Consider the following 25045-nt stretch of genomic DNA (forward strand, 5'->3'; position numbering starts at 1 on the left):
ATGAGGACATGGACACAGAATTCTCTCAAACTGCGGCCCCCTGCACTTTGGAGATCCTGCTGGTAATGGGGCAAGTTCTAGCCATTGAACGCCAATTTTGGGCCCAGGAAACAAGCACAGACTGGTGGGATGGCATAGTTTTGCAGGTGTGGGACAATTCGCAGTGGCTGCCAAATTTTCGCATGCGTAAGGGCACTTTCATGGAACTTTGTGACTTGCTTTCCCCTGCCCTGAAACGCCATAATACCAAGATGAGAGCAGCCCTCACAGTTGAGAAGCGAGTGGCAATAGCCCTCTGGAAGCTTGCAATGCCAGACAGCTACCGGTCAGTCTGGAATCAATTTGGAGTGGGAAAATCTACTGTGGGGGCTGCTGTGATGCAAGTAGCCAGAGCAATCATTAAGCTGCTGCTACGAAAGGTTGTGACTCTGGGAAACCTGCAGGTCATAGTGGATGGCTTTGCTGCAATGGAATTCCCTAACTGTGGGGGGGGGGCGATAGATGGAACCCATATCCCTATCTTGGCACCGAAGCACTGGGGCACCCAGTACGTAAACCACAAGGGGTACTTTTCAGTGGTGCTTGAAGCACTGGTGGATCACAAGGGACGTTTCACCAACATCCACGTGGGATGGCCAGGAAGGGTTCATGACTCTCGCATCTTCAGGAACACTACTCTGTTTAAACGGCTGCAGCAGGGGAGTTACTTCTCAGACCAGAAAATAACAGTTGGATGTTGAAATGCCTGTAGTTATCCTGGGGGACCCAGCCTACCCCTTGATGCCATGGCTCATGAAGCCATACACAGGCAGCCTGGACAGTAGTCAGGAGCTGTTCAACTACAGGCTGAGCAAGTGCAGAATGGTGGTAGAATGTGCATTTGGCCGTTTAAAGGTGCGCTGGCGCACATTACTGACTCGCTCAGACCTCAGCCAAACCAATGTCCCCATTGTTATTGCTGCTTGCTGTGTACTCCACAATCTCTGTGAGAATAAGGGGGAGACCTTTATAGTGGGGTGGGAGGCTGAGGCAAATCAGCTGGCCGCTGATTACGCGCAGCCAAACACCAGGGCGATTAGAAGAGCACACCACGAAGCGGTGCGCGTCAGAGAAACTTTGAAAACGAGTTTCATCACGAGCCATGGTACAGTGTGACTGTTGTGTTTCCCCTTGATGAACCCCCCCTTGATTGACTCATTCCCTGTAAGCAACCCACCCTCCCCCTTCGATTACAGCTTGCTTAAGGAAATAAAGTCACTATCTTTTTAATAAAGAATACATGATTTTTAAAGGTCATTATAAAAAGAGGGAGAGAACTGACAAGGTATCCCAGGTGTGGTTTTTCGATTCTCAGGAGACTGCATTGTTACCTGTGCTGATGAGCTCTGTGTGGTCACCTATGCTGGTGAGCTCTCCACGCTGGCCAAACAGGAAATGAAATTCAAAAGTTCGCGGGGCTTTTCCTGTCTACCTGGCCAGTGCATCCAATTTCAGGTTGCTGTTCAGAGTGGTCACAGCGGTGCTCTATGGGATACCGCCCGGAGGCCAATACCGTCGATTTGCGGCCACACTAACCCTAATCCAATATGGTAATACCGATTTCAGCGCTACCCCTCTCGTCGGGGAGGAGTACAGAAACTGGTTTAAAGAGCCCTTTATATCGATATAAAAGGCCTCGTTGTGTGGACGGGTGCAGCATTAAATCGGTTTAACTCTGCTAAAATCGGTATAAACACGTAGTGTAGACCAGGCCTTAGCCTCTGGACTGTTTTGTTTGTGCTACAGCATTTATCATTGATCTTCTCAGTGTTGTTGTTTTCTGATCCCAGAGTACAGTAGTCACTGTTAAAACATTTGCCTTTGCAAGTAGATAACATTACTGCTCTATTCCCTGTAGTTAGCAATGGTTAATTATTGCACAGGAATTTGCAAAGCTTTAATGACAATCATCACTGTATGGCTGTTTTCACAATTAATATTAAATCACTGATCTTTCTAGCATTAAAAGAAATCAGCTTTTAATAATTTGCTTTTAGATTGGCGTTAGATGAAAACGTCAGTGATATCTAGCTGAAAACTAGTCCCAGTTAATAATCTTGGTTTATTCAATGAGTTTGACAGCAATTTTCAAATAAATGATCTAAATAATTGTTTGTATTATTTGCCCGGCTTTGTTTAGCTACAGTAAGCTGACTCCAGAAGTGTGGTCTGTACAGTTGAGCTCAGAGGCAGAAAATGAAAGCATAAGGATTTTTTTCCCAAATACATTTGCATTTTGCTTATGATGAGGGATGAAGTCACCTTTATAATAACATCATGGCCAAGCCCTTAGGCTGCTATGATGGCTTTGTGACAATCCCCTGAGGAAGGAGCAGTGCATATTTATGCTGTCCAGGAGCATATACTAGCCTTATACTTAGCACAGATTACTTCCCCTTCCACAACTATCAACAGAATTAAAAGACGAGCTCTGTTAGCTGTCAGCTATAGAAAAATTTGGTCTTGCCTACATAGATAAATTGATTAGAATAGCTATTGCAGAATCAATGTTTCCATGTGAGGAGCTATTCCACAATAACTATGCTGATCAATTTCTCTGTGTAGACCGACTTCAGGGTTTTACAAACCAGCAGAGCAATGTGCTCAAATGTGAGATACTAACCAGTCTCTCTTTCACTGAAATCCAAGGCACAAATTTCCCATTGAAATCAGTGGAAGCAGGATTAGGTCAAAACTATATTAAACAAATCCATACTTTAAAAACAAAAATAGAAACAACTCAGATGGTGGAGTTAAGGATGTTATAACAAAATATGCATTGTTTTGTATGAGATATGCTATGTGTGCAGCGTACATTTTGTGATGTCCTTATCTTGCTTTTAGCACTTGGATTTCATTTAGAGCTGCACAAATAATGGATTTTTTTTGTTAATTGACACGTCTGAAAAATAAAAATAAATGATTCTGGTTGAACCAAAATTTACAATTTGCCAAAAATTTCAAAAATGTGACAAGTCAGAAAGAAAAGCTTCAGTCAATCAATCAATGCTTTTTAGTCAACCAAAAACAAATTGAAATGTTTTGCTTTTGAGCATTTTTTTTTTAACTTTGTAAAACAATTTTAAAATAAAGGTGAAGGACATTTCAAAACAACCAAAGAGTTAAAATTTCATTTTGAAACAGACTCGTTTTAAAATTGTATTTGTTTATTTGGAAATAATTTGGTGCATTCAACACCAGTTTGCGAGACTGAACCTGCCTTTTTTTAATAAGGAAAAATGCTTCATCTGAAAAATTTCACGCAGCTCTAATTTCATTAGTAATGTGATCAGTAAGCAAACTTGGTAAAATTTTCAAAATGACTTAGGAGCCTAAGTAATTTAGCATGTTGCTTTGAATAGTCTCCGGAAAGAACTTTACATTTTTCAGAGAAAGATGGCTAATTTTGTTATTGATTTAGCTAGATTTCACTTGTGTAAACCTCATAGCAGAAACTCCAAGGAATAAAAGTCTGTCCCTAGTTGTTGGTGTCTGTGGGGAAAAGACAGGGTGGGATGGCTTAATTTATGTTTTGCTACTGCAATGGGGTGCACACACCCCACCCTGGGAGAGCTGGAAAGAGGTTAACAGATGGGTCAGCTACCTCTCCAGCTGCTAAAGGCTAGAACTCAAGCAGGGGAGAGTGGCTGCTGGAGAGGTTAGGAACTGCCCTGAGAGAATACATAAGGGTATGTCTATACTGCGGTGGGAGAAGACCCTCAGCAGCGAGTGTGAGAGCCTGGGTCCACTGATTTGGGCTCATGGGGCTCATACGGTGGCATTAAATATAGCAATGTAGGTGCTTGGGCTGGAGCCTGGCCTCTGAAACCTAGTGAGTGGGGTGGGTCAGGTCTCAGAGCTGGGACTCCCACCTGAGCCCAGATGTTGACACTATTTTGTAGCCTCCTGGCACAAGCACAAGTCAGTTGACCAGGGCTCTGTGATTCACTGCTGTGGGTCTTATTTTGCAATGTAGACATACCCTCGATAATAAACCGGGAGAAAGCTCCGGGATGAGATGACATTACAGAGAGAGAGGACAGGAGAATGTGGCTCTGTGACTGAAGTACAGACAGGCAAAGGTAGGGAGCAGCCAGAGGTGAAAGTAAACCGGTGCGGTCTGGTATGGTGTACCGGCAAGAACTGGTACGCCGTGCCAGACTGCACTGGGTTTTCCGGCAGTGATTTTAAAGAGTCTAGGGCTCCAGCCGCTGCGGGGAGCCCCGGGCCCTTTAAATCACCACTGGAGCTCTGGTAGCTGGGCTCGGGCGGGGATTTAAAGGTCCCAGAGCACCGGCCCCTGTGGGGATCCCCAGGCCCTTTAAAGCGCTGCCTGAGCCCCACTGCCAGAGCTCTGGTGGCACTTTACAGAGCCCAGGGTTCCCTGCAGTGGCAGGAGCACCTGGACCTTTAAATCGCCTCCGGAACCTTGCCGCTACTAAGCCAGCCCGAGTCCTGCTGTACTGGGGTAGGGGCAGCAGAGCTCCCGCGATGATTTAAAGGGCCCAGAGCTCTGCAAAGGCTGGAGTCCTGGACCCTTTAATTTGTCCCTGAGCCCTGGGGCTCCCAGCCGCCTCTGCTGCTGGTACCTCTGGGGTGATTCCCCAGCCACAGATGGAGCCCCAGGGCCTTTAAATCTTGAAAGACCCCACCTCTTCCGGTTGAGTCCATGCCCCACTCAGGACTCCAGCGTACCAGTAAGTCCTTTAACTTACTTTCACCCCTGGAAGCAGCCGCGGAACTCATGGAGGAATTGTAAGGAGCAGACCCTAGCTGCCTATCACAACGGCTCAGGGCTTGAACCCAGAGAGGACTGTTCCCCTACGATTATCCCCTGCAGAAGGGGAGATGTAAATTGTGGGAGTAAAGGGGCAAGAATGGCTGTACCTGGACAGAGACTGAAGGCCTGATATAGCATCACTGGAATTCAGGCTTTTGTTTGGCCTTTCTTGGTACTCTGGAGGGCTGAGCTGTAGGTTACAGAGGGTTTGCTATACTGTGCCTAGCCCCCAAGGACACATCGACTTTAATTGTAGCTCACCATTTCACCATGAAGGCTTTGGCAACAGCTCGTTTAAGTTTTGAGTGTTATAGGCAATTATATTGCATTAAAGTATAATTGCAAGCGCTCCACATTCTGATAACGAGGGAAGCTGGAAGAAGGCATGGCTACAGTCTACATCTTACAGCTTCATTCTTCTTCCCCTTGAAAGAGTTTACATAATATCTCAATAAGGGATTATGACACAGTCGAATTAACTATCTAACAGAGACGCACCCTGTGGTTTCTCGCACGCTGTGGTGGCTTGCTCCATGTGACTCTTCCTTACAGGTCATAGAGAACACCAGTGGCTAGTTGATTAGAGTGAAGGTAGAAGGAAAAAAAGCAACTAGACAGAGGGGGAAAACCCACCAAAGTGGAATCCTTATTTGTTCCTACTCTTGTTTCTTGTAAAAGAACTCTCCCTTTGACAACGTGAGTATTCAAAACTCATAAGTCAGGTCTCCAACAATCTCAAAATTGGCTTTAAAATTGTCTGGTGTAGCTATACAAATAAACAAACATTGAGTTCTTTTGTTTGCCTGCTGCTGTCTGCACCCGTAGGATGCATGTGGGTCGCTATTTCCAAGTTTTCTTTGCAAATATGAGAGCTAGACATTTTTTATTTTTAAATGAAAGCTGAGATTCTCAGGTATTCACATGACTCCAGAAGTTGGGACTTCAAGAAAAACAACAAATAATGTGAGTCCCACGATAGAATAATATAAGTGGTGGAAACTCTTAAATCAGTGATACTAAATGGTACTGAAAGAATGAGCCAGAATTATCCTGGCATTACCCCACTGATGTGAGTGGAGTTACCCCAGAGATAAATTTTGACCCACTTACGGTATCCTTTCCATAGTTGAAATTTCCATGTAACTTTATTCTGAATCTTTCATGAGCAATAATTTCATTTAAATATATAGTGTGCGGGCATGGACCTTGCTCTCTGCAGCCTGGTGCTTTGACAGCTGTGAAGAGTGAGTGTAAAGTGCTATAAAATCACGAATAATTACAACCAGTATGTGCTTGCTTTGCACTGGTTAAAAGACAACCTAAATTGCAACTCATTGGAGTATCAGTGGCATAGGTGTCTATACACACAACCACACAATCTCTTTTGTATCTATAATTCTTTTTCTAGTCTGTTTTCAGTTTAATTTATTTCAAGTTTTTGCTTTCATAGCATAGTTGTCTGTCTCTATCATCCACCAGGAAAACTGATGATATTTTTCCTTCATTTTCTGACTGTCACCTCGAAATGCTTTGCTTGGTGACATGCATCTTCCCGCTAATAGTTCTGATGACACACTAATTATCTATTCGACTTTCACCTTGAAGAAATGCTGAGATCTGGTTTTGAAATAGTATTTTTCTAATTTTCTTCAATGAAAAATCCAGTCTGTCACATTTCATCTAGCTCCTTCTCATTTGTCTATTCCCAAAGGTCCTGAATCTTTCAATTTCTCACTAGCTGATTTTGCATTGAACGCACCTGTGTGCATTCATTCTGATTCTAACTATTCAGCCCTGAGATAGAAAGTGAGTTGAATTGTAACCTTACCATCTGGTCTAGGTAAGGGGCTGTGCCCAAAGCTTGTCTATATGGGAAAGTAATTCCCAGAATAAGATAGGGTGTGGATTTAAAGTGCTCTAACTATTCTGGATTAGCTCACTGTGTGGACACTCCTATTCTGACACATGGGGAGCTGTTCCAGAATAGGAATAGCAGTCAAATTCCTCATGTACACAAGGCCTGAGTTTCAGCCTGATCTCCACTTCCTCCTTTTCCTAGTGTAGGTTACTTCCCTCTTTGCACTGCCCTGCACATTGTGCTGCGGGAGTGGAGCCATGGCTCCACCCACCTGTGTGGGCAGCAGAATAGCAACCCATGGCAGCTGCATTCCTGCCATCCAGTGTGTGTAAAAGGGCTCCTTCCATCTACATTTTCACTTCTCCAGGCATGGTGCCCAGCACTCAAGAGTGAGACCCTAATAGATAGATAAATACATTTAAAAACAAAACCCTCCTGGCATTTTTGCCTATAACTGCTGTAATAATTTGATTTATTAATTACTTTGTAATACTCTGTTCTCCACATCTTTAATAGTTCTGTTATTTTTCCTTTGGCAAGGAAGTTTACGCTACCATCCAACACGCTATCACCTTATGATTGATTATCCTGCAACTCACCTTCCTTTCTTTTGCAAATTATTGAAAAGGATATAAATTGTTAATTACCTTCTGTAGTATCACTGGAAAATATTTCCCACCACCTTGAATCGTTCTCTGGGGTTACAGTTATAACCTCAAACTGAATTATTGTTATTGACACCAAGTCATGATGATGATACCTGTTTACAGATATCATAGTTGATATCCTGTTAATCGGGATATTTTCTTGAAGTCCCTATGTGCTTATTCAAGTTTTGGCACTATGGTCATTCAATGTTTATATTCTCATCTGCCTAGCTCTACCCCTGTTGTGTCCTTTAGCAGGACACAAGTTCTGAAGGTTATCCTGAGGGATCTGCTCTGGCTCCTCAGATTCTTTGTTTCCCATCATTTGGGGCATGGCTTGGAGGATTTTTACCCTTGTTTGCATTTTAATTTTTGTGAGGTTGAGTGTCAAACGGATGTTTACTTTAAAGGTATTGGGCCAGACCCTCTATCCTGCAGGCTCCAGAGGAGATCTTGGCAATTACAGGCCCATAAGCCTAACGTCAGTGCCAAGCAAATTTGTTGAAACTATAATAATGAACAGAATGATCAGAGACACAGATAAATATGCTATGCTGGGGAAGAGTCAACATAGCTTTTGTAAATGGAAACCATGTCTCCCCTAGTCTATTAGAATTCTTTGTGGATGTTAATAAGCATGTGATCAAGGGGGATCCAGTGGACATAGTGTACAGGACTTTCAGAAAGCCTTTGATAAGGTCTGTAGCAGAGTGGATCTCTGCTCCTATCCTGAAGGGGTTAAAAACAGCCCGGGAAAGGGGCTGAGGCTGGAGAAAGCAGCCCTTTTAGGCTGGGCTGATTGGGGAAGTGGCTGCAGCTGGGGGCCATGCCCCAAACTGAGAGACAGGGCCTAATAAGAAGGCCAGGGAAGCCAAGGGCAGACAGTCTTCCTCTGTCTGTAGAGGGAGAAGGGCCTAGCTGCATAGAAATGACAAGGTACCTAGAGTAAAGCAGGGCTGGGGAAAGGCTGGGGAGCTCCTGCCTGGAAAGCCCCAGGCTGCAGCCTAGAATTAGGCCAGGAGGTACTGGGGTTGCAGGGTGCAACCAAGGGGTAGGCCAAGGCAGCAGGTCCAAACCCCTTTGCTGATGATGAGTGGCTGATACTGCAGGCTGCCCCAGGGTGTGGGGCTAGACAATGACTAGCAGTAGCGGACACTGAGGCAAAGTGGGGATGGGGGGGGTTCCCAGGAGGGGGAAACCCTAAAGAGGAAGGGGTTACTGCCAGGGGGCAGAACCCCACATAAAAGAGGCACCGGGGTCCAGGGAGGGACACGGGGCCAGTAGCTGAAAGGCAGATCACCGGCCTGCAGAGGGTGCTCTGAGCTGGACTGTGAGCTAATTCCCGAAGCAACCAGCGGGAGGCGCCGTGGGTCACACTCCTTTACAAGGTCCCTCACATAAGACTCTTAAGCAAAGTAAGCTGTCATGGGATAAGAGGAAAGGTCCTCTCATGGATCAGTAAGTGATCAAAAGATAGGAAAAACTATCAGTTTTCCCAGTGGAGAGTGATAATAGCGGTTTCCCCCAAAGGGCCTGCACTGAGACCAGTGCTATTCAACATATTCATAAATGATCTGGGAAAAGGGGTAAACAGTGAGGTGGCAAAATTTGCAGATGATACAAAACTACTCAAGATAGATAGCAGCCTCAAGGCTTCTCGAACTTGGCTCAGGGGCTGAACCATTCCCTAGTGGTCCACAGCGATGGGGGGCTTTAAAAGTGGCAGAAGCCTCCCTTCCCCCCATCCCACCCCACTCTAATCTCCACTGGTGCATATAGTGTAGCTCTGGCACACTTAAGGACCTGGCCCACTAGCTCCATCATTTCCACTTCCCAACCGGCTTGCAGGCTGTAGAGAACTGGATGGCCACTAAAAGGTTATATCTTATTACTAGCTAAGAGGACATTTATTTTGGCTTCTCCTCACTCCTCCAACAGAAATAAGGTTCTGCCTCGGGCCTGATCCCACTCTTTGAATTCAATGGAAGCTCTGCCCCTGATTTTTAGCAGGCCCTACTCCAAAAAGCCTATGATTTAAATAGACAGCATGTGATGTTGCACTCCATAATGTTTTATAAAAATATGCTTGTAACTGGAATAAGCTTTATGCAAAAGGTTTCTTATAAGATGTCATTGCAAAGGTTATAACCTACTGAATATATTCCTCCTATTTGTATGCATGTATCATTCTTGTATTTGAAGCTAAAAATATGAAGTATAACTCTGAGGTCCTATTGTAATTAGGCAAAGTGTGGGCCATTAATGGTGGTTTAGAATCTTGATGGCTCCCATTGACGAGGGCAGTTGGTTGTAAATGGATTTATTTACTTGCAGGCCTTTTTGTATAAGTGTGGACCAGCCCTGGAAGAATGGAGGAGGTCTCGCAAGAAATGTAAACATGTCACCTGATACTGGAATCCATCTTAAACCTGGTGCTTTCCATTTAGAAGGAGGGGTGGGAACCCAGAGAGACAAAAGATTCCCACCTTGTGCCAAAGATATAAAAAGGGGTAAAACAGAACAAAGGGAGTTCCAATCATGAGAAAACCCCCTAGTTTCCATCTAAGATATCTTCTGGGACTAACAAGGACTGTACCGGGAAAGGCATTGGGCCCAGACTAGGAAGGAGTCTAGTCTGTGAAAGAAGCTTATTGGAACATTTCTGAGGGTGAGATAGTATCTGTAATTAGTTTCTTAATGTATTAGGCTTTGGCTTGCATGTTTTTGCTTTATTTTGCTTGGTGACTTACTTTGTTCTGTCTGTTTTTACTTGAAACCACTTAAATCCTACTTTTTAGACTTTACTAATAAACAAAATCACTTTTGTTTATTAGTAAACCCAGAGTAAGTGATTAATACGTGGGGGAGCAAAGAGCTGTGCATATCTCCCTATCAGTGTTCTAGAGGGTGGACAACTTATGAATTTTACCCTTTATAAACTTTATACAGAGTAAAATGGATTTATTTGGGGTTTGGATCCCATTGGGAACTGGGTTTCTGGATGCTGGAAATAGGTGACCTGCTGAGCAGTGTTTGGTTAAAGTCTGCAGCTTCGGGGGCATGGACCAGACCTTAGTCTGTGTTGTGGCAGGCTAGCATGTCTGGCTCAACAAGGCAGGATTCTGGAGTTCCAGGCTGGCAGGGAAAATGAGCGCAGAGGTAATCTCAGCACATCAGGTGATAGTCCCAAGGGGGTCTCTGTGACCGAACTCTTCACATGGTAGTGGGAGGGAAACAGAAGCACTGAGGCAAAATGACTCGCCCAAGGTCACCCAGCAGGCTTGCAGCTAAACTTTACATCTGAAAGTTCTTCAGTGTGTATCCTCATCAGGAGGGCTTCCACTGATTTAAGAGGGGTGGGGGGTTAAAGGGCTGTCAGCTCTGTGCAGCTCCCCACTGGGAGCCCAGCTGCCCCTTGAGGCTTCTCACCTGCCTGCTCCCAGCCAGAAGCTAAGCCATGTGGTCTGAGGGGTTTCCCTGGAGACTGATTGCAAACATGGAGGCTGGGAAATTGATATGGTTGCTGCTGTGTCTTTATGAAAAAGGAATTTAAAAAAAAAAAAACAAGCAGAGAGCATGATAAGCAGTGTGAATGGCCTTCTGAGGAAACCATGAGAGAGAGAGAGAGAGCTACTTTTGGGCAGAGTGCTGGCTGGAATGGGGGCTTGAAAATTGTGAGCAAGGAAACTGCCTCTGCTGGTTGGCCCTTACTGTATACAGGGAAATAGACCATTGTGTAAGTTCTTTGTAAATAAACAGGGTCACAACAAAGCAATACCCGACTCCATCATTGACTTCTCCTCCAAAAGGAAATAACCCAGCAAGGCTGTGAATATTGGTTAACTGCTCAGGCCAAGGGACACCAACATGTTTTTGCTGCCTTTTGAAGCGCTACATGGCTAATTTACAGCGCTTCAGGACTAATGCCCAGAAGAGTAGCGTGTTCTTCAGAAGTGTCTGTAGTCAGAGATTTCACTGTTCTGGTTACTAGATGAGATGCCTTCTGCTTCCATTATTTATGAACTATTTAATCTGTCTTGTGCTTACATAACTGCTCATCAGGGACTTTCAGATAATGCTGCAATGATTAGTAATCATAATCGCTCAGGGTAGCCCTGTATCCACAAGAGTGCTAGGAAGTGGCTGTGCTTGACCTTTTCGTTTTACGGGAAGGGAACGGAGCACTAGACTGCAGTAGCTATACAGCACTTCGTTAGAGACTGGGATTCAGGGGAGGAGGGCTTGAAGCTAACCCTGCATCCATATGGCACCAAACTCTGTATTAAGGACTTGTGGGTCCCAATGGCAAAGTTTGCCTGCATCGTAATTTTGTCACAGCATAGCTGTACCTCTCCATGTGCACCCCAAGGAAAGAACTGTGGTCAGGGAGGTAAAATGCCATCTCAGTGCCTCTCTTCTTCCTTGGGAGGAGTAATGCTGACCTTCTCAGCAGTAAATGACTACCCACCTATGCTGGCTCAGCTGTACTGGCCAGAGAATAGAGGAATGGTAGGGCCAAGACTTTGGCCACTCCCTGCCCACCTGCTCCAAAGAAGGAGTTGAATGAGTGTGTCTTTCTACTCGCTTCTAAGTGCGTGGTCCCAAGGTCCAGATAGGCTGTGTGTGTTTGGGGGGGAGTGGGGCTGTTGTTCTGAAACACCTGCACAGATGGCTAGTCCAAGTCAGTCTGGCTCCTCATGTTTACTAAGAGTCATAGGCCAAGCTCCCCTCAATGGAAGTAGGAGACGTGCGGGACTGACAGCAGCATACAGTTCCTAGAGTTTGCAGAGGTGGCACATGCTTTTTGCATACATGAAGGATAAGCCAGGCTTATTTGATATCCTATATTTTCATGTGCAAGGATGGAAAAGAGTGTGAACATGGCACAGACAGGGTCACATGGGTCCAAAAAACAAATTACATACCCATCACATCACTAGCATGCCTGCAAGAAAAAATGTGATGACGCCCCTGTCTTGTATTTTGAGTAGACTGTACTAAGGGTCTGACTTGAACTCTGTGGAAAGTCTCCCATTGACTTAAATGAGCTTTGGATCAGGCCCAAACATTGCACCTGTTTCGCTGATGCCAGAAGTATGAAAACCAAAAGAAAACACCACATTTAGTGTGGTTGAGCAGCTAGATCTCCTGAGTCCTAGTCCAGTGTTCTGGGTTCTAGTCCTAGTTCTGCCACTGGCTTGCTGGGTGACCTTGGGCATGTCACTTAACCCCTCTGATGCCATTGCCACATTTATAAAATGGGGATAATGATACTGACCCCTTTGTAAAGCATTGATGAAAAGTGCTAGGCGTTATATCTTATGTACACACAGAGGGGTTTTCTGAGTATATTCATGGAGATGCCCCTTAAATCTTGAAATTTTGGTGGTCTGAGTAAAATGTGTAAATTTTCCAAAGCATTGTATCTTCAGCAAGAGTCCTAATTCTTTCTTTTATTGGAATAATTGAAAAACTAAAAATGCATTGGGACTTTTGGCAATAAAATAGGTGAAAATACACACAGCTATCTAATCTAGGTATGTAATCTATCCTAGCTATCTAATCAGCTGCACTTCTCAGAAACCTGCTTCACATCAGTTATTCTTATTCTGCAAGAGCTTTTCAGTTGACTGGGACTCTGTTTAAATCACATTCAGGATGGAAGAGCTTGACTTAGTAGTAGTTTGCACTAGCAGTGCCCCTTTTGGATTAACCCCAGGCCCCTTTTGGATACATCATCACATTCCACACCAAAGAGGAGCATATCTGAAATGAATGATTGAGTGAGAATTCTGTGGTTTCTTGGTGACATATAATTCTCCCTGTATCACTAACATATTTCACTTAAGTAACTCATCTCTACAATGCTATTTATTCCTTTGCTGTTAGCTAATGAGTCAGTGGTGTAGGTCAAACTATTTTTTAATAAGCTAATTTTAAAAGCTGACAAATTTCAGTCCCAGAGACTGAGGCTTCTGCTCTGAATTTTCTTGTGTCAAATACTGATGTCAAATCCTAGAGCTTCAATAGGTTTTTTTAATGGGCCTGAGGGTTAATTTAAACCATTCAAATAATCTCACTTGTGATTTACATAAATTTACTTTTAATTAAAGCATTGTTTTTATAAAATAAACATGTGTAGTTGTCAGTAAAATTATGAAATGCTCTCAAATAGATCATGCAGGTGGCCTAATTAGGCTTCATATTTCATCATTTGGTAATGTGATATACACCCTGTAAAATAATTTACTAACTAATCCTTTTCTGTAACAGTTTATGTTGACATTTAGAATAACCAGGGAAGATGCCTAATACCTTCTTAAACTCTTGCTAAAGTGTTGTTAAGGGTAATGTATCTAGAATTCTGGTGAGCTTTCCTTAGTTCACTCAAAACCAATTAATTAACAGTTATGATATTAGACCCAGAAAAAGCACCTGATACTGTTGTAGCTCAACTTTGTTTATGTTTTTGGGCCAGATTGTTAAATGTGTCTGCCTAAAGATGCAGATAGATAACTAGGCTCAGATACTTAAAGGTACTTTGGTGCCTACATCCCACTGAAATCCATGAAAGTAAGGTGCTTTTGCGAAATCCCACTCTCTGCCTTTCTGCAGCTTCAATCTCCTAAACACATTTAAAAACCTAACTCCTCTTTCTCTTTATAGGCTTAGTGTTTGAGATCCTTTTTGAACATCTGCGCTGTAGTGGTACTCTAACTCTAATACCTGGTCTACACTAAAAAGTTACCAGTTATGTTGCTCAGGGGTATGAAAAATCCACACCCCTAACTGACATAGTTAAGCCAACCTAAGTCCCATGATAAGTAGGTTGTGTGTAGAATTCTTCCATCAATCTAGCTACTGCCACTTGGAGAGGTGGATTACCGATGCTGACTGGAGAACTGCTCCCATTGGTGTGTAGGTAGCTGCCTTAGCACTTCAAATGTAGACAAGTCCTGAGCTCCAATCCTGCATTCATCCCCATACTGGCATCCTCTGCCAAAGGGCAGGATCTGGCCATTGTTAGCATTCTGAATGATTCCACTACATTGCAATGCACAGACCTCAGTTCTGGCAATAGCAAACTGCTACTTACAGAGCATGCTCCAAAGCCCACTGAAATCAATGGGAGTCTTTCCATTAACTAATAAGTTGAAAGTGAAGATGTTCTTTGAGAACCCCCCATGACTTCATTATAAGTAAGAAAGAGTGTAAGAGTGTGTGTGTCTGTGTCTGTGTGTGTGTGTGTCAGAGAGAGAGAGAGATACCGTGTTAGTCATTGGTGTGGCAGTGTGAAAGAGATTATCTGCCTTCTCTAATTTCATAATATTTCATTTACTTATTATACTCCTTTTTTCTCCCTACATTTGCTTAGAAGCTCATATTTAGTGGCATCACTTCACTTCCTTATTTCTCCTCCCACTGCTGCTTCTGAAACCAGATGCTTTTGTTTGTCATGCAGTATGTGAAGTGCTGTGTTTTCACTTCTGATGTCCTGGTTGGTTTGTTTCTCACCTTATATATATATATAAAGAAAACACTAATAGAGTGTTGCGGTTTTGAGGTTCTAAATTTCAATACACTATAATCCTATTTCTCTTCTTTAATGGACACATTGATTAACCAACAGTGGGTCAGTGGTTTGGGTGTTGGCATAGGACTCAGGAGACCTGGATTCAGTTATCAACTCTTATAATTTTCCTCTGTGACCTTAGACTGTGATTTGCCTTTGTGCCTTAGCTGTAAAATGCGGATAATAACAATGGCATAAATCACAGGGATGATGTGATTATAAGGGTAAATGCATAGACTCTTTAGACTTTAAATGCAGAACAGACCATCACAATTGTGATGGGATCCCTGGGGTGCAGCCTGGGACTGTGGAACTGCTGTTCCTCCTTAACATTCTCTAGACTGGGCTGTCTCTCACAATGCTTTGCTAGTGACCAGCAGCAAACTCCTCCAGGCACTGTGATCACTCAGCACAACTGCGTGTGGAGCCTCACACCCAGCTAGATTGCATGAATGCTCCAGAGCCACTCATGATTCACACAGAGAAAAGCACCAGCCAAACACCCCAGCTCCCAGCCTCTTACCTCGGAGCCCCTAAGGTTTTCCAGGCTCCTGGTTCCACGGAAGGGCCCTTGGAAACCCTGGCATCATGGGATTGTCTTAGAGTCACAGACCCTGGAAGTCCTGGGTCTCCAGACATAACCGAAATGCCCAGGAGTCATGGACCCTGGAAGCCCTGGTCTCCAGTAGCCCAATAGGTAAGCTGGCAGGGAACCAGACAACTTTCTGATGGAAACCTAACTGGCAGCAAACTGAATTTCTTATTGAAAAATGATGTTGGGAGAGAACAGTGTAAACTATCTCAGGAGGGTTTATGCTGTGGATGGGGTGGGTTAAACCTTCCTAAAGGTACATTGCAACTTGATTTCAAACCTGCTGTGCAGAAAATGTGATAGAGTGCAGCATTTGAAAATGATGAAAAGCATATTAAATTAAAATTGATTACCGCCATTGATCGAGTCCAGCTCTGCTCTTTGTAATAAGTTTTGGTGTGTTTGTGACATTCAGACTTTTCATTTGTCAATGAGAGGTTTTTTGCAGGGGAAAAAATAATTGTACCTTGACTGGCCAACGCAAACTGAAGAGGACCATTAGAAAGCAGAGGTGTGTCTGGATAAGAAAAATATCTGACCCTAGAGGGGAGTTGGGGGTCAGCTGTGCCAGGCTTAGCCCTCCTCTCCAGGTGAAGGGAATGAGTCCTGGAGATCACATGATGAGAGCATGTGACTCACACTCACACCTAGCAGGAGATATAAATGATGATTATCTGGCATGGTGGCTTGAGACTTCGAGGAACAGGAGCAGGAGTGTTGTGCTCTGCAGAGATATTCTACTTGGCTACCAGGCAGAGGGCCTGGGGTGTGAAAAAGGCTTTCAGGGAAGTCCTTCACCAGCCAGCAAGAAAGGCCTGACTGGAGCTGCCTGTAGTGTTGGATGCAATGAACTGGTGAGCCTATAAAAAAGGGCTGGGAATTTTTAGTTTTAAGTAGAACTGTTTAAGTAATAATCCACTCCTAGAAGGGCAGAGTACCTTCAAAGTGCTAGTTGTAATGGTGGTGGTTTGGCTGTGGAAGTGGGGAAACTGAGTTAGCAGAAGCCCTCCCTTTGCACCACCATTACATTGTCCTTCATCTGTCTTGGCACACTACAACGGAGAGCTTGGAGAGCCCTTCCCTCAATCCTTTGCCTGGGAATTCACGCTAGACAGGAGCATCCCTGTAAAACCAAAAGATCAGTGAGCATGTGACAGAAGAGTGTTTGCAGAGGTGAATTTGAAAATGACGTGTGCAAGCAGTTGATTATGGGATGAAACTGAGGGAGATGCGGGCATTTGACTACGACACTACTTCTGTATACCACCACCACCAACAACAACTGCTGCACCAAACAGCCACAAATGCTCACTTTTTATAGGGGAAGGGGGGGATAAGTTGGTCAAGGGGCATATGAAGAAAGATGAGTTGAGAAGCGCAGAGGTAAGGCTGCAGTGAGTATTCCCTTGTGCCGAGAAGCTATAACAATGGTAAGGTGTGTAAAGAGTACAAGGTATGTACTGGTAAATGGCTCAAACTGCTCACTATTATGAGCTTGTCAGGTATGTAATGTATATAGCAACCATAAATTCTTAGCAACTATTCTGGGCAGCTACCCTTTCTCTTCCTCACTGACCACATGCCTTCTCACTTCTTCATTGGTTGAGGCAGACATCCTATACACAACCGCCTAATTTACTACCACAACCTGATCCATCCCAAGAGCCAAGTCTATGCTGTGCACTGAATGAGGCAGAGGTCTTGTGGAAAAAAAATAGTGTGTGATCATCAGAGATGCAAGGAACCACCACTTGTGTCCTATGGAAATGTCACAATTCAGAACAAAAAGACAGAAAAGCAACTTTCCCACAGAACAGAGGTAGTTAAAGTTCTGGTTGTGCCTTGCCTGCCCTACAGCAGTCCACCAGACAGGCTGACCAGGAGCGAGAAGCCCTGGCTTTGGGGCAGGCTACCTAGGGGATGTGAATCTGTGAACCCAGGCTGCTGAGGAACCTGGAAGGTGGGCGAGTTGGCAGGGAACTAGGCAGGTATCTGGAAATGTTTTGCTTTTAATGACTCTGCATTTTGCTGACAAACATTCTATTGGTCAATTTCCGACCAACTCTAGTGATCATGTAATTAGACTATTTCAATGTACATGCTCCAGGGCCAAATTAAGGTTGCAGGACCAATGTTAATTCTGGCACTTCGTAACTCTTGAATACTTAACTTTGCAACCTTAATAGTCCCTAAATGTAGCTGTTTGGATGTAATTAATATATACACACATATGAATGCATACATATTGTACACAGCTATTACAAAACAAATGCCCAGTTCTTGCAAAGACTTAAGCCATCTGAGATGCGCTGAATTTCAAAATAAAAATCTTGGAGAGCTAAACTCCAATGAAGAAGTTTCTTGTTGTTCCCCTTGGCTGTATGAAGCCACTTTAGTGCAGCATGGCCAGTTTGTAGCTGGAACCGCCGTCCCCAAACATATGGGCGTAGCTTTTCCAGGGCGTACACAATGGCATAGCATTACTTTTCACTGACTGACCAGTGACTTTCTCTCTCAGACAGTTTCTGGCTGAGAAACACGACAGGATGGAAGTTGTGATCCGTTGCTGCCTGCATGAGAACTGCTCCTATACCACGCTCATATGCATCCGTGGTTACTAGGAATGGCTTGTCAAAGTCCGGGGCCCTGAGCACAGGGTCAGACATGAGCGTTGCCTTAAGTTGGGTAGAGGCCTTTTGACACTCATCAGTCGACTTAACTGCATTTGGCTGGGTCTTTTTGGTCAGGTCGGTCAGTGGGACAGCGATTTGGCTGTAGTGTGGTACAAATCGCCTGTAGTACCCGGCCAAGCCTAAGAAGGATTGGACCTGTTTCTTTGACCTTGGGACAGGCCACTTTTGGATAGCATCCACCTTGGCCTGTAGGGGGTTTATGGTTCCTCGACCCACCTTGTGCCCCAGGTAAGTCACTCTGTTTTGGCCTATTTGACACTTTTTGGCCTTAACAGTTAGTCCGGCCTGCCTGATGCGCTCAAAGACCTTTTCCAGGTGTAGTAGGTGTTCGGGCCAGGAGTCCGAAAAAATGGCCACATCATCGAGGTAGGCAACTGCATATTCTCCCAGTCCAGCTAGTAGACCATCTACCAGCCTCTGGAAGGTGGCGGGTGCATTTCATAGCCCGAAAGGAAGGACATTAAATTCATACACCCCCGCATGGGTGACGAATGCTGACCTCTCCTTGGCAGGTTCATCTAGCGGTACTTGCCAGTACCCCTTGGTTAAGTCTATTGTAGAGATGAACTGGGCACGTCCCAACTTCTCCAATAGCTCATCGGTGCGTGGCATTGGATAGTTGTCCGGACGAGTTACCGCATTTAGCTTACGGTAGTCCACACAAAAGCGTATTTCCCCATCTGGTTTGGGTACCAGAACCACTGGAGATGCCCATGCACTGGTAGATGAGCGGATTATACCCATCTGTAGCATGTTCTGGATCTCCCGTTCTATAGCAGCTTGGGCATGAGGAGACACCCGGTAGGGTGGGGTTTTAATGGGATGAGCATTACCCATGTCAATGGAGTGGTATGCCCGTTCAGTCCGTCCTGGGGTGGCTGAGAACAATGGGGCGAAGCTAGTGCACAGCTCCTTGATTTGTCGCCGCTGCAGACGTTCCAGGGTGGTTGAGAGGTTCACCTCTTCCACGCCACCATCTTTTTTCCCGTCGTAGTAGACACCGTCAGGCCACTCAGCATCATCTCCCTGGACTGTAAACTGACAAACCTGTAAGTCTCTGGAATAGAAAGGCTTGAGAGAATTAACATGGTACACTCTGGGCTTTAGTGAGGAATTGGGAAATGCTATGAGGTAGTTCACAGTTCCCAGGCGCTCTAGGACTGTGAATGGCCCTTCGCATGATGCTTCCATCTTATGGGCCTGCTGCGCCTTCAAGACCATAACCTGGTCTCCTACCTTGAAGGAACGTTCTCTGGCACGTCTGTCATACCAGGCCTTTTGCTCTTCCTGAGCATCCTTTAGGTTCTCTTTAGCAAGGGCTAAGGAGTGTCGGAGGGTGCTTTGTAGGTTGCTTACAAAGTCCAGAATGTTAGTTCCTGGAGAAGGCGTAAACCCCTCCCATTGCTGCTTCACCAACTGTAGTGGCCCCTTAACCTCGTGGCCATACACAAGTTCAAACGGTGAAAACCCTAAACTGGGATGTGGTACAGCCCTGTAGGCAAACAGCAACTGCTGCAACACTAAGTCCCAATTATTGGAGTGTTCGTTGACAAATTTATGTATCATGGCCCCAAAAGTTTCATTAAACCTTTCCACCAGGCCATTGGTTTGATGGTGGTACGGGGTGGCAACCAAGTGGTTCACCCCATGCGTTTTCCACAGTTTTTGCATGGTCCCTGCCAGGAAATTAGATCCTGAATCAGTAAGGATGTCGGAGGGCCAACCTACCCTGGCAAAAATATCTGTTAGGGCCAGGCACACAGTGTTAGCCCTGGTGTTGCCTAGAGCTACAGCTTCCGGCCATCGGGTAGCAAAGTCCACGAAAGTCAGTACGTACTGCTTTCCTCTGGGCGTCTTTTTTGGGAAAGTACCCAGAATATCCACAGCTACTAGCTGAAATGGGACCTCAAGTATGGGGAGTGGCTGGAGAGGGGCCTTGACCTGGTCTTGAGGCTTTCCCACTCTTTGGCATACCTCACAAGACCGGACATACTTGGCAACATCCTTGCCCATCCCCTCCCAGTGGAAGGACTTCCCTAACCGGTCCTTGGTTCTGTTCACCCCAGCATGGCCACTGGGGTGATCATGGGCTAAGCTTAAGAGCTTCCTCTGGTACTTAGTTGGAACCACCAACTGTTTTTGCGGCTGCCATTCTTCCCGGTGTCCACCAGAAAGAATGTCCTTGTATAAAAGTCCTTGGTCTATAACAAACCGGGATCGATTAGAAGAGCTGAGAGGCGGTGGGGTGCTCCGTGCCGCCGCCCATGCTTTCTGAAGGCTGTCATCTGCTTCCTGCTCAGTCTAGAACTGTTCCCTTGAGGCTGGGGTCACCAGTTCTTCCTCAGACTGTGGACTTGGGCTTGGTCCCTCTGGAAGCGATGTAGGTGATGGGGTTGTTTCTGTTGCTGGTGAACCGCTCTCCGCTGGTGCACCTGAGGGTATTTCAGGCTCTGGCTGAGCCTTTTGGGTATGGCTGTCTGTTGCTTCTGCCAGTTCTGGCTCGCTGGCGCCCTCTGGCGTTGAGTTTGAAGATGTAGTTGCACTTGCTGGTGCTGGTTGCTGTTCCAGTTCCAGGCCTGGGACTGGAGGCGCTGTGGCTGTTTCAGTGGTTGGCATGGAATCCGGGTCCACTACCTCTGTCTGGGTCTCTGGTAACACAAACGGGGCGTCTGTGGACGGCTTAGGAACAGGAATGGGTCTGGAAGCTTGCCTGGTTTGGCTACGTGTAACCATTCCCACTTGCTTGGCCCACTTCACCTGGTTGGACAAGTCTTCCCCCAGTAGCATGGGGATAGGATAATTGTCATAGACTGCAAAAGTCCACATTCCTGACCAGCCTTTGTACTGGACAGGCAGTTCAGCTGTAGGCAAGTCTACAGCTTGTGACATGAAGGGGTAAATTGTCACTTGGGCCTTTGGGTTGATGAATTTGGGGCCTACGAAGGATTGGTGGATAGCTGACACTTGTGCCCCCATGTCTCTCCACGCAGTAACCTTCTTTCCGCCCACTCGCAAATTTTCCCTCCGCTCCAAGGGTATTTGAGAGGCATCTCGGCCTTGGGATCTTTTGGGTGATGGTGGTGTAATGAACTGCACTCGGATGGCGTTCTTTGGACAGTTGGCCTTGATATGTCCCAGTTCATTACACTAAAAGCATCTTCCATCTGATGGGTCACTGGGCCGAGGTGAGTTACTGGAGACTGGTGAGGTGGAAGAATAGGGCGTCTGGGGCTTTACTTGGGTTGTATGTGGGGTCTTTGGCTGTCCTCAGTTGTAGGGTTTATGGTCGGTGTGCCCTCTGGGGTATTCGTTCCCCTTGACAGTAGCTTTCTTGCTTTCTGCCACTTCCATCCATCTGGCTCCAATCTCCCCCGCCTCAGCAAGATTTTTGGGTTTTCCATCTTGTATGTACCGTGTTATGTCCTCAGGAACACCATCCAAGAACTGCTCCATTTGTATGAGGAGGTGCAGTTCTTCCAAGGATTTAACATTGTGTCCTGATATCCAGGCCTCATAATTTTTCCCAACGTAGTAGGCGTTTTTGGGAAATGACACATCTGGTTTCCACTTTTGGGTTCTGAAACGCCGACGGGCATGATCCGGGGTTATCCCCATTCTGTATCTGGCCTTGGTTTGAAAAAGTTTATAGTCGTTCATGTTCTCCTTAGGCATTTCAGCTGCCACCTCTGCTAAAGGTCCACTGAGCTGTGGCCTCAATTCTACCATGTACTGGTCTTCAGAGATGCGGTACCCAAGACAGGCTCTTTCAAAATTTTCCAAGAAGGCCTCGGTGTCATCACCTGCCTTGTAGGTGGGAAATTTCCTGTGCTGTGGAACCATAATTGGCGAAGGGTTGTTAGGATTGGCTGGCGCATGCAGCCCAGCTTGCGCTAAGTCTAGTTCATGTTTTCTCTGTTTTTCCTTCTCTTCACTTTCTTTTTGTTGTTTTTCCATTTCTCGGCGGTGGGCCATGTCTTCTTCTTCTTGTTTACGTCGATGGGCCACCTCTTCTTCTTCTAGTTTTCTTTTGTGGGCTGCCTCTTTGGCTGCTTGTTCTCTTTTGTAGGCTGCCAGTTTGATGCTTTCTTCCTTTTCTTTCAGCTCCACCTCTTTTTGTCTTTTTTCCAGTTGTCGCCTGTGTTCAGCTTCTTTGATTTGTTCTTCTGCCTCCCTTTTTTCCTTGGAAGTCATGGTTCCTGTTTTCTTGTGTTGGGGTGCCCTCCGGTGTTTATCTTCTGAACTGCAGGTTCTCTGTTGCCTCCTGGGGTCTGCCTAGCAACAGTGCCTTTTTCCCTTTCTTCCTCTAGCTAATCTTTTCAATGTAAAGTAAACCAGAAAAACCACTTTATTTGCATGTGTATAGTGCTGGTAATTGCCCCCTAATGGGAGTGCTATTGTGTGACAAAAGACCCATAATAGTCCCTTAATTGTTCCTTGCTTAATATGCAAGCCAGAAACTGCAAGAGAGAGCAGAGAAAAAAAATTCTCTCTGGTTCACTTTTAAAACCAAACTGTTTCTCTCTGCTTAAAAGCCCCTAGCAGAGAAAAGAAAAATATAATATTCCTACTGGCTTCTGGATTCTATCTATCTCACCACTGTACAACATATCATAACCTAGTCCCAGATTTGGACCTTAGCGTCCAAAATATGGGGGTTAGCATGAAAACCTCCAAGCTTAGTTACCAGCTTGGACCTGGTAAAGCTGCCACCACCCAAAAAATTAGAGTGTTTTGGGGCACTCTGGTCCCCCCAAACCTTCCCTGGGGACCCCAAGACCCAAATCCCTTGAGTCTCACAACAAAGGGAAATAAACCTTTTCCCTTCCCCCCCTCCAGGTTTTCCTGGAGAGACACACAGAAGCAAGCTCCGTGAATCTAAACAGAGGGATTCCACCCTCCCCGTTTCCAGCCTTGGAAAATAAAAGTACCGAGAGCTAATCTTTCTTCCCCCCTCACCCAGAGGGAATGCAAAGTCAGGCTAGTAAATCTAACACACACAGATTTCCCCCTGACTTCTTCCTCCCACTAATTCCCTGATGAGCACAGACTCAATTCCCTGGAGTTCCTCACTAAAGAAAAACTCCAACAGGTCTTAAAAAGAAAGCTTTATGTAAAAAGAAAGAAAAATACATAAAAATTGGTCTCTCTGTATTAAGGTGACAAATACAGGGTCAATTGCTTAAAAGAAATATGAATAAACGGCCTTATTCAAGAAGAATACAATTCAAAGCATTCCAGCAACTATACCATGTAAATACAAAAGAAAAAACCAATAACCTCTATTGTATTATGATCTCTGTACTCACAACTTGGAAACAGAAGATTAGAAAGCAGGAAATAGAGAAATCCTTCCCATAGCCGAGAGGGAGATAGGCACAAGACAAAGAACTCAGACACAACCTTCCCTCCACCCAGACCTGAAAAGTCTTGTTTCCTGATTGGTCCTCTGGTCAGGTGTTTCAGATTACTTCTTTCCAGGTGAAAGAGACGTTAACCCTTAGCTATCTGTTTATGACATATACACACATATGAATGCATACATATTGTACACAGCTATTACAAAACAAATGCCCAGTTCTTGCAAAGACTTAAGCCATGCTTAGCTGAATGCGCTATCAGCAGTCTTAGGGAAGTCAACAGGACTCTTAACTGTGCATAATGTTGCAAGTCTTTGCAGGATGAGGCCCTAAATTTTTAGTCAGATTTCAGACATTGCATGTCATAGTTAAATTCATTTAGAATGAAACAAAATGGTACCTCTGATGTTTCTGCCTCTTAGTGTCAGAAGATGCCCTTTGGTCTGTCAATGTCAGAGCAAACAAATCACCTCCTTGTTGGGCCACTGCCAGTTTATTATGAATTGTTGTGACTAATGTGAATAAATGTGGCAAGCGTGAGTTGGGCATGACACTAGATAAATGATGTGAAAAATTACTGGAAGTGCTAAAATGGCACCTGAATGGTTAATAATGGCTGTGTGTGTGTTTCAACATAAAACTTTGGAATATCAGCAGGGGAACCAGCTCACATAGTAAAAAAGACATGAAATCATGCAATCAGTGGGCTTGGAACAAGATGACCTGGGTCAAAATGACAACTCTGGATGGCATCATGCTAAGAGCTTAAGTGAATAATTGATGAGAGGGCAAACATTGATTGAGCTTTGGTCTGTCTGTTTTGCAGTCCCTTCCAAAATATTTGTTAGATAAAACCAGTAATAAAACATCCGGAAGACGTATTTGTGGAACATGTGACTTCTTTGAGAGGTGCAGGAAAAAAGACATCTCGATGTGCAGAAAGAATAGCAAGTACAGCAGGCGACCAGCTTGGCTTAACAGTGAAATCTTCGGTGAGCTTAAACTCAAAAAGGAAGCTTACAAGATGTGGAAATTTGGACAAATGACTAGGGAGGAGTATAAAAATATTGCTAGAGCATGCAGGGGTGTAATCAGGAAGGCCAAGGCACAATTGGAGCTACCAAGGGATGTGAAGGATAACAAGAAGGGTTTCTACAGGTATTTTAACAGCAAGAAGAAGGTCAGGGAAAGTGTAGGACCCTTACTGAATGGGGGAGGCAACATACTGACAGATAATGTGGAAAAAAATGGAGTACTCAATGCTTTTTTTTCCTTGGTCTTCACAGACAAGGTCAGCTCCCAGACTGCTGCACTGGGCAACACAGTATGAGGATGAGGTGAGCAGACCTCAGTAATGAAAGAACACACTAAGGACTATTTAGAAAAGCTGGATACACACAAGTCCATGGGTCCAGATCTAATGAATCCGAGGGTGCTGAGGGAGCTGGCTGATGTGATTGCAGAGCCAGTGGCCATTATCTTTGAAAATTTGTGGTGATTGGGGGA

Source organism: Gopherus flavomarginatus, chromosome 3, assembly GCF_025201925.1.
Source record: "Gopherus flavomarginatus isolate rGopFla2 chromosome 3, rGopFla2.mat.asm, whole genome shotgun sequence".
Taxonomy (NCBI): domain Eukaryota; kingdom Metazoa; phylum Chordata; order Testudines; family Testudinidae; genus Gopherus; species Gopherus flavomarginatus.